A 13,619-nucleotide genomic window follows, 5' to 3' on the forward strand; every position below is an offset into this window, starting at 1 on the left:
CAGGTTATAATGACAAATGCCCTTCCATCTTCTTGATCTCCTTTCCCTTACCCTAATCTATTCATTTCATCCTTTAAACCATATCTTAAATATTACCTTCTTTGGAAATTGTAAACTCCAAGATTTTGGGTTATTTTGACCTATTCCACTGAACTACTATTTATATTTTAATTGCCTGAAACCTTATGGATCTTCTATACTAGACTTCATACTTCATAACAAAGCTGTGAAATATATGTGCACACACTAATACACAAAAACGGAATCTTGCCTTCAATGAGGATTTAAAACATGATGGTTAAAATAATTTACAAAAATATATTTAGTTGGACTAGATGTAAATATAAGTTGAAATTATTAGTCAAAATTTTAGAATCACCAGTACTATTCAATCTATTAATGAAGACATCAAAATAAATCCATTTTAAGACTATCATTTCTACTCATAGGAACTTGCTTGAGAAAACAACTTTGTACAACCTACAATCTAGAAGACAAGAACATATGTCACTCAGCATAATAGTTTCCATGTGCATCCATGTGTAAGAAAATTTCATGACTTCATCTCCTGACATCTGCATAATATTTCATTGTATATATGTACCACAGTTTCTTTAGCCATTCATCTATTGAAGGTCATCTAGGGTGTTTCCAGAGTCTGGCTATTGTAAACAGCATGGTAATAAATATAGGTATGAGAAAGGCATTTTGTATTGTACTTTTGTATTCCTAGAGTATATCCCTAGGAGTGGTATAGCTGGATCATATGGGAGCTCAATTTCCAGTGTTTTGAGGAATCTCCATATTTTTTTCCATAAAAGCTGCACTAGAAGGTATTTCCACAAGCAGTGGAGCTCCTTTCTCCCCAAAACGCAGCCAGCACATATTGTTTTTGTTCTTTGTGATGTGTGCCAGTCTCTGTGGCATGAGATGGTATCTCATAGTTGTTTTAATTTGCATCTCCCTGATGATTAGTGATGTGGAACATTTTTGATGTGCCTTTTGGCCATTTGTATTTCTTTAAGAAAGTGTCTGTTCATTTCTCCTCCCCATTTTTTATGGGGTTAAATTTTTTTTCTTTTAAAGTTCTGTCAATACCTTGTATATCTTAGATATTAAACCCTTATCTGATAGGTATTGGGTGAATAGTTTCTCCCATTCTGTGGGTGGCATTTGTAACTTAGTCACTACTTCCTTTGAGTTACAGAAGCTTCTCAGCTTAATATAGTTTCATCTGTTTATCTCCGCTTTCACTTGTTTGAACAGTGTTGTTTCCTCCTTGAAGATCCCTTTAGTCTCAATGTCTTACCTAAATTTTGTTCTATATATCTTATGGTTTAGGGACTAATATTGAGGTCTTTAGTCCACATGGATTTGATCTTTGTACATGGTGTTAGCTGGGGTTCTGAGTTGGCATTTTTGTATGTGGCTGACCAGTTGTCCCAACACCACTTGTTGAAGAGTCTTTCCTTGCTCCATTTTGCATTTCTTGCCCCTTTATAAAAGGTTAATTGATTGTATGTCTGGGGAACATTCTCTGAATACTCGTTTATTCCAGTGATTTGAGGGTCTGTCTTTATTCCAATACCATGCTGTTTTAATGACTGATGCTTTGTAATACAAAGTTGGGGAAAGTGATGACTCCCATGTTCCTTTTCCAAAGGAAAAGCTCTAGATATTTGTGGATGTTTATTGTTCCAAGTGTATTTTAGGAGTGTTAGATCCACTTTTTTGAATAATGTCATGAGTATCCTTAGAGGGATTGGATTAAATCTGAACAATGCTTTGAGGTGTATTGCCATTTTAATAATGTTAATCCTACCAATCTATGAGCAGGGTATGTGTCTCCATTTCATTGATTCTTCTTTTATTTCTTTCTTTCTTTTTTTGGGTTTTTGGTTTTTAGGCCACACCCGGTGGTGTTCAGGGGTTACTCCTGGCTCTCTGCTCAGAAATAGCTCCTGGCAGCACAGGGGACCATATGGGACACCAGGATTCGAACCAACCACCTTAGGTCCTGGATCGGCTGCTTGCAAGGCAAACACCGCTGTGCTCTGTCTGGTCCCGAGAGTTTTTTTAATCAAGAATGGGTGTTGAACCAGGGAAGCCAACTATGAAATATTCAACGTTGTTTACAACATCACCTGGAAGCAATCCTCTACCGGGGAAGACCCTACTGCTGCTCTGACATTGATTTACTGAAAAGAGTCTTCCCTTAACACTGAGAAGATTTAAACAACAACAACGACTTGCATACTGGACAGGGCTTTCTGCATAGCCCGTTAATTGTGAGATGAAATTAGACACCGTTCCACACTATCCTGATTTGAATGTGCGATGTACAGATTCCAGGACCTTCAGTGCAGAGGCATGAGATCAACAGCAGAGACTGTGAAAGGTATAACTGTATGGGCAATGCAGACAATGACCGGGATTGGACAAACTGGTTTGCCTGGAGCCTAGAAATGGTCTTCTGTCAGGAAACTTCAGGGGTAGGGTCTCCTTGTAATTAGGCCAAAATTTTTCCTTTCCATGACCCCCATACTTTGGTGGGTTCATGCAAACGGTAATTGCCACACTAACATTGTTTTTACAGTGCTCCTTCGACTCCAAACCTTAAAAAAAGTTGATGGTCACTATCACTAACAGATATAAATAGCACAAACCTGAGAACAACAATCCATGTTAATTTATAAGAATTGTGTCCTTGTGGTGTCTTATAAATAATGCACTGTATGCAGTACTGAGTAGTTGCATCATGCTGATATATTTAATTTTGTGTGTATGCTGTAATTATGTCATAATGTTTTCAGAGAACTTGTAAAGAACAAGATATACCTTTGATGTACTATACTAAGCATTGAATGTGTTTGAGTTTAGAAGGGTAATACTTCTTTATTAAAAAATAAAAAATAGGGCCTGAAGAGATAGCACAGTGGTGTTTGCCTTGCAAGTAGCCGATCCAGGACCAAAGGTGGTTGGTTCGAATCCAGGTGTCTCATATGGTCCCCAGTATCTGCCAGGAGCTATTTCTGAGCAGACAGCCAGGAGTAACCCCTGAGCACCACCGGGTGTGGCCCAATAAATAAATAAATAAATAAATAAATAAATAAATAAAAATAAAAACATACTGATTTTCAAAAAAAAAGAATGGGTGTTGAACATTATCAATTGCTTTCTCTGCATCTATCGATCTGATCATGTGGTTTTTTATTTTAGTTTTTATTGATATGGTGTATTATGTTGATTGATTTATGTATGTTAAACTATCCTTGCATTCCTGGAATAAAGCCATCTTACTCATGGTGTATGACCTTCTTGATGAGGCATTGGAGCCTAGTTGCCAGGATTTTGTTGAAGATCTTTGCATCTGTGTTCATCAGGGATACTGGTCTACAGTGTTTTTGTTTTGTTTGTTTTGTTTTGTTTTGTTTTGTAACATCTCTGTCTTGTTTAGGTATCAGGGTGATGTTAGCTTCATAAAATTTATTTTGGAGTGTCCCTGTTTCTTCAATTTCCTGAAAGAACCTAAAAAGGATTGGTAGTATTTCCCCTTGAAAGATTTGAAAGAATTCGGGGCCGGGCGGTGGCGCTAAAGGTAAGGTGCCTGCCTTGCCTGCGCTATCCTTGGACGGACCGCGGTTCGATCCCCCGGTGTCCCATATGGTCCCCCAAGCCAGGAGCAACTTGTGAGCGCATAGCCAGGAGTAACCCCTGAGCGTTACCGGGTGTGGCCCAAAAACCAAAAAAAAAAAAAAAAAAGAAAGATTTGAAAGAATTCATTAGTGAATCCTCTGGGCCTGGGCCCTTGTTTTTGGGAAGACTTTGAATTACCATTTTAATTTCTTCAGTAATGAAGGGTCTGTTTAGATATGCTAGATCATCCTGGTTTAACCATGGAAGGTTATAAGAGACCAAGAATTTATTAATTTTACCAAGTTCTCATGTTTAGTCGCATAGAGTTTCTCAAAGTAGCCTCTGATTACCCTTTAGATCTCTGCATTATCTGTAGTGATCCCCCTTTTCATTTCTTATCTGGTTTATTAAGTTTCTCGCTTCCCTTTTCTTTGTGAGTTTTGCAAGTGGTTTATCAATCTTGTTTATTTTTCCAAAGAACCAACTTTTGCTTTTGTTGATCTTTCAAATTGTTTTTTTTTAATTTTATTTTGATATTAAAAGAATATTTATATTTTTTAAATCCTTTTTAAGTCTTTTGAAATAGGCGGGAAAGGTGTAAGAACCAGAACCCAGTTTCAATCTGTGAGTGGTTTTTTTTTTGGAGTCTGGGAAAGATGGGTGCCAGCAGTCACATATTAGGAAGTATCCTCGAGCAGGGGGCTTCTAAGCCACTGAATCTGGTAGCTGGTTGACCTATCAAGGGGTGACAAAGCAGTATTGAGGTATCCTACTATTATTGTGTTGCTATTGATGTTATTTTTCATATTTATCAATATTGTAAAAATACTTTGCTGATCCCTCATTGGGTGCATATATGTTTAGGAGTGTGATTTCTTCCTGTTGTACATATCCCTTGATTAGTATGAAATGTCCATCTTCGTCCTGTATAACTTTTTTGAGTCTAAAGTTTGTTTGATCTGATATTAATATGGCCACTTCAGCTTTTTTTAAGGGAGTTGTTCGCTTGAATGATTTTTCTCCAACCTTCGATTTTGAGTCTATATTTGTTCTGACTATTCAGATGTGTTTCTTGTAGGCAGCAGAATGTTAGATTCAGCTTTTTGATCCATTTTGCCACTCTGTGTCTCTTAATTGGTATATTTAGTCCATTGATGTTGAGAGAGATAATCGTCATGGAATATAATGTTATCTATGTATAGAAGTTGGTGTGCCTGTCTGTCTTGTCTTAAAATAGACCTTTCCATTTTCTTTTAAGGCTGGTTTTGAGTTTGTAAAGTTTCTGAGCTGTTGTTTGACTGTGAAGTTATGTATACTTTCTTCAAACCTGAAAAGGAGTCTGGCTGGATGCAGTATTTTAGGCGAAGCAATCATTTGAGTTTTGTCACCATATTCCACCACTGCCTTTCTAGCCTTGAGGGTTTCCTGTGACAGGGTTGCTGTAAATCTTAAGGATACTTCATTGAATGTAATGTCCCTTTTTGTTCTTGCTGCTTTCAGTATTCTGTCCCTATTTATGAGATTCATCATTGTAACTAGGATGTGTCTTGGGGTGCTTTTCTTCGGATCTCTTTTAGCTGATATTCTTTGGGAATGCAGGATTTGTTTGCATGCACTTTAGCTCTGGGAGTTTCTCTGTAATGCTGTCCTTGACTACTGATTCTTCCTAGGGATTTTCTATCTGGGTCTCTGGGACTCCAATGATTCTTACGTTGTTTCTGTGGAGTTTATCAAAGACTTCTATTTTCATTTATTCGCATTCTGTAAGTAATTTTTCCATTGTCTGAACATTTGTTTTAAGGCTTTTTTCCAGTCTCTTCTATGTATGGAGTTGTTATGCATCTCATCTTCCAGCTCACTGATTCTATCCTTAGCTGATGTTATTCTGTTGAAGACATTTTCCACTGACTTTGTCTTTCATCTATTGAGTTTTTCAGACCTGTTATTTTAGTTGAAGTTTTCTGATTTCTATCTTCTTGATTCTTAATCATGTTCTGTTTAGCTCAATCTATGATTTTTATAAAGATCCTCCATATTTCTTTTCTAATCTCCTCTGAGAGGCTAATTAGGTTGTTCGTACTTTTTGAGTCATCAGAGCTTTTCAAGTCATCTTTATTTTCTATGTCTGGTGTTTTCCTGTGTTATTTCCCCCATTGTCATGCTTGTTGTGTGGTTTTATTTCTTTATGTTATGGTAGAGTTCATTGGCTAGAAGATGCAGTGGTACCCACAAAGTGGAGTGGCCACACTCCTCTGTCTCTACCCTGCTTTTGGTGTTTTCAGCTTACCTCTGCTTACACAGCTTCAGCTGTGGCTCTGGGTGTTGGTTGGTCTCAAAACCCACAGTGATGGTCTGCTGCAACACCTTGCAATCCCCTTTAATCCCTTCTCTCATTTATCCCTCCCTCTCTTCCTTTCTTCCTTTCTCTATCCATTCTATGCAGTCTTTTTCTTTTTTCTTCCTCTTCACTCCTTACTATCATATTTTCTTCCTTCCTTCCATCCCTCCCTTTCTCCCTCTTTCCCTTCTTTCTTCCATCCCTCCCTTCCTTTATCTCCTCCTCTCTCCTTCACTTTCTCCCTCTCTTCCTTTCCTCCTTCCCTCCCTTTCTTTCTCTATCCCTTCCTCTTTCCTTCACCTTTTCCCTTTCTTTCCTTCACCTTTTCCCTTTCTTTCTTTCCTTCATTGCTCCCTCTCTCCCTGTACCCTCCCTATATCCTTCCCTTCCTTCTCCTCTCTGCCTCCTTCCCTCCCTCCCAATGCCCCTCCCTTTCTCCCTTCCTTACTTTCTTCCTTCCTACCTTCTTTCCTTCCTTTCTACCTTCCTGTTTTCTCCTCCCTTCCTTCCCCCTTCCCTTCTTTCCTCCTTCCCCCTTCTTTCTACCTCCCTTTCTTTCTCCTTTTCCCCCTTTCTTCCTTTTTTCTCCTCCCTTCCTTTCACTGAGAAATTATTATTATTATAATGGCAATATATATTCATATTGCTAGATTTAGGGATACAGTAGGGAATTAAAAAATCTAAGTTTTATTAAAGTTTACAATTTAATAGTGAGTATATATTTTTAATCAGCAATGATTTTGTATGGGGGAGGGTGATAAGTTTGTTTCCTAAAGCAGAATTTCCTCTCCATAGGTGATATTTACAGGCATATCTTAGGTCTTTTTTCTCACCAGCCATGCTTCTTTTCAGAATGAGAAGTAAAATGGTGAGTGGTATGAATATACTGCACAAGCTCAGCTCAGGTCTTCTTCATCCACAGGTTTTCCTCTCTTGTTCTGCCACACTTTAACTCTCTCCTCTTCCCTGAGTCAGGAAACCAGACTTTTGAGTCCACATTCTAAACATTTGAAACCACCAGGACAGATTGTAGGAAGGTGTAGGACCCACGAGACTTCACTTAGTTTAGAGAATTAGATTAAATCATCTTGGTAAAGATTAGAAGGCTACAAGGAAGGAAGAAGATGAAGAGAAAGGGTTAGTGGAGGAATTGTGGTGGGGAAGGCAGTTAAGAGTTTGAAAAAATCTGGGGCCCGGAGAGATAGCACAGCGGTGTTTGCCTTGCAAGCAGCCGATCCAGGACCAAAGGTGGTTGGTTCGAATCCCGGTGTCCCATATGGTCCCCCGTGCCTGCCAGGAGCTATTTCTGAGCAGACAGCCAGGAGTCACCCCTGAGCAACACCGAGTGTGGCCCAAAAACTGAAAAAGAGAAAAAAAAAAAAAGAGTTTGAAAAATCCTATGTATGTTGGAGCTAATGAAAAGATGCATTATGAATTTTGTAGTCATATGTAAATTTGGGATAGAATGGACATTTGCTTATTAATTAATTTATTTATTTATTTCTGCATTATGAAATGTAATTCCAATTTAGACATGGTCCCTGAACATAGGCAACTCTCCTCAAATGAGAATTTAGATATGTAAGTCAGTTAGTTCATAAAACCACATAATTGCTTTACTAGGAAACAATTGTAAAGAATTTGCAGGTAATAGGAAAGGGATGTTACAGAAGTAGAGAAGAAATAACGTTTTTGCTAAGTATTGGAAAATGAGCTTTTTTTTTTTGTTACCAAGTCAATACAAAACCCTAATATCCATCTTTGGTGTTTACTTTCCTGATTTCCTACCTTACAAGCATTTTAATGATTATATGGTGCAGTAATTTTTTTCTATAAGCAGTGTTCCTTTCATTTTTTAGCCAGAGTGATGTCACTCTGAGACTGTTCTGGTTTAATTAGGGTACAATCCCAAAGTAAATCAGAAATGAAATGAGATCTCTTTAAGAAGAATGAATTAGCCTGTTCTACATAGTTACAGCTTTGTGGGAGATACGTAAAGTGGTTTACATCACTGAACTGCCCCAGATGGTAAACATAAGGCAAGACTGTATCTTAAAATGGATATAGGGTGGATATGGTTACACATGTACAGTGCAAGCATAGTACATATGTGTGAAATAAAATTTTAAGAGCCTAGTATTTTCTGGCCACCTGAACAAGGAATGTTTATGATACTGTATGGCACAAATGTATATATAATTTCCAATGTATTAAAGGTAATAAAGTATACCTAAACCTAGTAATGTCAAAAGAAAATAGAAGCATTGGAAAAGAAAAAAATGTATTGCTAAATATGCAAGAGAAAGTGAAGACTGTTGGATTTAAAACAGTACGTAAAATAGCACAAATTAAAAATGCTTCTAAAAATGTAGTAAATGAAACTTCCAGATGAGAGGCAAGTCAGAGGCTTCTTGATTCCCCTCTAAGAATGGCAGAACCAGGGTCCCCAAGGGAAGAGAAGAGCTCACAGCAGTGTGGGAAATGAAATCCAAGACACCAGGGACGTTGGTCTGGTTAGGCCAGTCACTCCACAGTGAACCTTGGGTCAGACACAGCTAAAGGCGGAAGAGGAAGGCAGGAAGTATTCTAATGAGAATTCAATTAATTCAAGGAATCTTAGAAACCAGGTGTAAACTCTGCCGGATATTAAAAGATCCCTGAGAGGAGACTTAGAGTTTCCTAGCGAGTCACATCAATTTGCAAGGAGCTGGCAAATTGGCAGCCTCCCTGATTACCCCCAACCCCCCCCCCCCAAGCTTTCTCTAACATATCCAAATAATTGCCATCTTTAGGCTGGAAACCAGTGTGCCTAAAAGTTCCTCCCAGAAAGTGTGTGGGGGGGGGTGCCTGCCCTTCTCTGTGCTTGTTACCTGTGGGGATGTTCCAAAAGAGACAGATGTTCCAAAAGAGACAGTTGTCCCAAAAAACTGGAGAGGGTCCTGAGGAAACAGTTCCCACTGGTCACCCAGTTCAGCCTGAGAACGTGGTTTCCTGTGGGTGATGGTATGGCAGAGATAAAATGACTCGTGATGGGCTGATGCTGGGGCTCAAAGCAGCAGGAGCTTAATACCAAAGGGGCAGAGGATGAAAACACAGCTGAAGAACAATGTCCTGCTGAAGAGAAGTGTTGAGTGGGCCCCCCAGGGACCACTCCAAGGGCCTTTAAGGACTTTATGTCCGCATGATTAGCCAAGATAAAGGGGCCAGCTGCAAACTTTAATTTCCTGATGACACAAAGGAATCACGAACAATATATAGATAGGATTTGAATTTGTAATAAGTGGTGGCCTAATCCATAGGCTAGTCCACGGAGACCAAAAATAAGTAAATAAGATAAAGCTTGTGAGCTTTCTTAGGTTCCTTCCCTCGTTCAGACCTACTTTTTACTCAGAGCTTTACTTCATTCAAGTAATTTGTCTTAAGATAACCACTGGGCTTGTCTGTGGAAAAGAAGCAACACGCAAATTCTGGACAAACTCTGGACTAATTTAGGACTCTGAATTCCACACAAAACTCTGCTTTTTGAGCAAAAACATAAATTGGAGTGGATCTGGAGAATATTCCAGATAAAGGAATGTCTGCATTATTTCACTGTGAATATTTAACTAAGCATTCACTTGTTTTTATTCTATTTTTAGTGTTTGGTCAGAGAGAAACTTTTAAAACATCAACAATGCGTTCTTTATTCTTAACAGAGAAAAAAACTTGAATTTTTTTTCAAATGCTGTTGGAAAAGATAAGCTCAGTCTTCATTTTTGTTCTTCCCCTTTCAGCTCTAATCATCTTGAAGTGTTAAGGTGAATAATTAAAAACTGTTTAGGTCAACAGGAAGTGCCTAGTGAGGAGACTGGCTTTAACAGCACAGGGAAAACCTCAGGACAAAGAAGCCAGATGTTTTGACAGGGCACCTCGAGCAGAGTCTGGGAAAGATTTCAGTGATTTTCAGATCAGGGGTTTTTGTCTTCCACACTTGGAGAGATCCCAGAGCTGGAATTTCCCTATAACTGGCAAAAGATGAGACATTATCATATACATCATTCGTGCTGTGAATTCAGAATGTTAATCTTATTAATTATGAAACCCTCCCACTGAGGAAGTGTTTACTTTGTGCTGGGATCTTTGCCTATTTTAATTTGTTTAGTCTTTGCCTGGCAAGCCTGCAGAATTTACTTTGTTATTCCCATTTTATAGGTGCGATAGTTTAGACTGAGAGAACCTACTATCCTTGTCCAAAACCAGTTTCACTATTAAATGAAAATTAAATGGCAAAATTGGGATCTAGATGTGTTTCAGTTTCTTGTGATGACAACAAAAACAAAAACAGAAACATAGGGAAGACATTTGAAACTCTGGACTGGTTATTTATTATCAGTATGTGATATAGCTCTAGCTACTAAAAGCAAACCCAAATGTAACAAGGTGGGTAGTGTAGCCACGTGTGTGTAGGTGTGGTGTGTGTGTCTGTATGTATATTTGCATGTGTATATATATATCTGCATCTCATAATCAACACAACCACCTCTTATCTTATGAAATAGGACAACTTAAGTAATGTTTTCTGTCACCGTTTTCATTACGGACTCTTTAAAACATTGACAAAGTGTATGGCTTGAGGAAGGACCAAGATGGGAGTGCTTCCGGTCCTGAAAGAAAACTCCTCAGAGTAGCTCTCTCAGCTGGTTCTGCTTCTTTCCTTCTCCAAACACAATAGGAATGGGGACAATGTGTTGGAGAAAATGAAAAACCTGTGTGTTATGTACACATACGTGAGTCAGTCTTCAGAAGCTGTGGTCAGGCTCAAACTCTCAAAAATGCACTTTGTCCCTCTCTTTGGTATGAGGCATCTTAAGACTGAATGAAGGCTTACCAGCTGCCAGGACTTGGAGCTCATGGCCTTCTGGGCACAGCTGTGAGAGGCTGGGCTCTGTTCCGAGATGTCATCACCCAACTGCCTAGGCAATGACAATGAGGGCTGGGAGGGATTTAAGACGCAGAGGAGCCCATTCCCACATGTTCTCCCTACAGTGAATACTCCTGCTATTTTTGTGCAAAAGATCAGCCTGTCTTTGGTTTCTCCTCTATTTTCTTTCCCCTCTTAGTCTCTCAGAACTCTTTGAGAGCAGGGATCTTGTTCATATTATTGGGGAAAACTTTGGGGAGGGGAAAATCACATGTTTCTGGCCCATAATGTTCCTCAGAAAATGGCCAGGAAATGTCTGAGAAAGGAGGGAGGTGGGCTCCAGGCTGGGCTGCTGGAGTCCTATGCCCTCCCTCCATCCTTCCTGCCTAGGACAATTGAGCTAATTAATGTGACCGAAAAACAGTTGAGCTGCTGAAGGGTGCCAAGAAAGTGTTGGGGGTCCAAGACAAATGGTTTGGCTCATACTGCTAAACAGCTTAAATTTCAGTTTTGAAAATTACATCAGTTTTACTTAAATCAATTTCTGTGCCAGGCAACCAATTTTGAGAACGGATGCATGACAAAGCCACCCCATCTGCAGTGAATAGTCTACATTTTATTTGACCTGTATGGGGTGGGGGTGGGGGTGGGGCTGCTCATAGTCTTTCCCAAGAAGCATCCATGAAGGAGGAGAGAGAACACATCTACGGATTACTACTTTGGTTGCACAGGTGAAAAAGAACAGAGTAATCAAGTTAAAACTGCATTCAATTTCCTCCTCTGAAGAATGTGTCACTAAGTGAATTGACGTGTTCTTTCACCTGAAGATCTGTGGTAACTCTTATCTTCTGAGCTTCATTTTAAGAGAAGTAGATAACGTGGCATTATTGAAAAGTAGCAGAGAATTTTGTAAGATTTTAGAGTAATAATTCACATCTTTTTTATGCACTGTATGTACTTTAGCTACTGAGATTATGCTGTTCACTGTATGGAAACAATAAGATATTCTTGGTTTGAATCCTAGGCTGCCACTTACTGGCTCTCTGTCTTATTTTCTTTTTAATTCTGACACCATTTTCTTTGTTCATTCAAAATATTTCACAAGTATTCATATTCCCAAGTGTTTTATTTTTGATGAGTTATATTAATATGAGTTTGTGCTAATAATGTTTTAAACACATAGTATTACTACGTCACATTCATCATAGAGTACTAGTGTCTCTTCATTGTTATCTCTAGGTCCCTTCCCATCTCCCTTAGCTAGCTTTTTAATCTGGTTATTTAATCTAAGACTCAAACTAAGACTTATTAACATGTTATAATTTAAGACTCAATATCCTCACTTGTCAAATGAGATACAAGTAGTATACCTACAAGTTATTCTTTTTTTTTTTTTTTTTTGGTTTTTGGGCCACACCCTGTGACGCTCAGGGGTTACTCCTGGCTATGCGCTCAGAAGTTGCTCCTGGCTTCTTGGGGGACCATATGGGACGCCGGGGGATCGAACCGCGGTCCGTCCTAGGCTAGCGCAGGCAAGGCAGGCACCTTACCTCCAGCGCCACCGCCCGGCCCCACCTACAAGTTATTCTAAGAAATTCAAGAAATAATATATGTACTATGTACTTAGCAAAGTAAGTACTTTATGACGACTTGTCTTAATAAATAAGTTTTTGTTTGTTTGTTTTGGGGCCACACTCAGTGATGTTCAGGGGTTACTCCTGCCTATGAGCTTAGAAATCACTTTTGGCTTGGGAGACACCAAGGGGGAAAGAACCGCAGTCCATCCTAGGTTGGCGTGTGCAAGGCAAACACCCTACCACCTGTGCCACCGCTCCAGCCTCAATAAATAAGTTTTTGTTCAGATAACACCTTCCTTAGATAAACGTAAGATTAATATGCCAATCTATCTATGGTTGGCAGCCTGCAGATAATAAGTACTATAATTATTATCACTCTTGCACATCCTTCAGTACCATGGTTATTAAATCTGTTAAAAGGTTCTAAGACTAGGGCTGTAGAGATAGCATGAAGGTAAGGCATTTGCCTTGCATGCAGAAGGATGGTGGTTTGAATCCCAGCATCCCACATGGCCCCCCAAGCCTGCCAGGAGCAATTTCTGAGCATAGAGCCAGGAGTAACCCCTGAGTGCTGCTGGGTGTGACCCATAAAACAAAACAAAACAAAAAAAAAAGATTCTAATACTATGTATGTGTTTATCATATTTTTTGACCATAGCTCATTTTGTTGAATTATCTTCTGAGTTTCAGTATTCTATCAACGTTACACTTTGAAACTAGACTATTTCTTGAAGGAGTCACAGTTTCATACATAGCAAACCAGCAAACTCTACCACAAATTCTACTCTACACCACCATATTGAGGTGCTTGTGTGAGTATCAGGCATTCAGGGACCCCAGGTGATCCAGGAAGCCTCATAGGTGTCTGTCTGGTTAAAGGACATAAAAGAAAACTCCTTGGCTTGCCCCTCAGGTCTCAGAAATCTCTTATAGCGAAGAGATGACTACAGAGCAGCTAGATGATTTATAATAGTCCTTATATATTCCAAGTCATGGGGATAAGAAGAAGGCACTAAATGCCAAGATTTTAAAGACAGTGTCTCACCGAAATGACCATAAATAGCAGCTCAAGAGGCTACTTACATGAAGTTAGACCTGTTTAGGACTAGGGGCTATTACAGTGTGAGCTTATCATAACTTGATTCAAGTGCAATAAGCGAGAAGTGGG

The sequence above is a fragment of the Suncus etruscus genome, chromosome 3 (assembly GCF_024139225.1).
Source record: "Suncus etruscus isolate mSunEtr1 chromosome 3, mSunEtr1.pri.cur, whole genome shotgun sequence".
Classification (NCBI taxonomy): Eukaryota; Metazoa; Chordata; class Mammalia; order Eulipotyphla; family Soricidae; genus Suncus; species Suncus etruscus.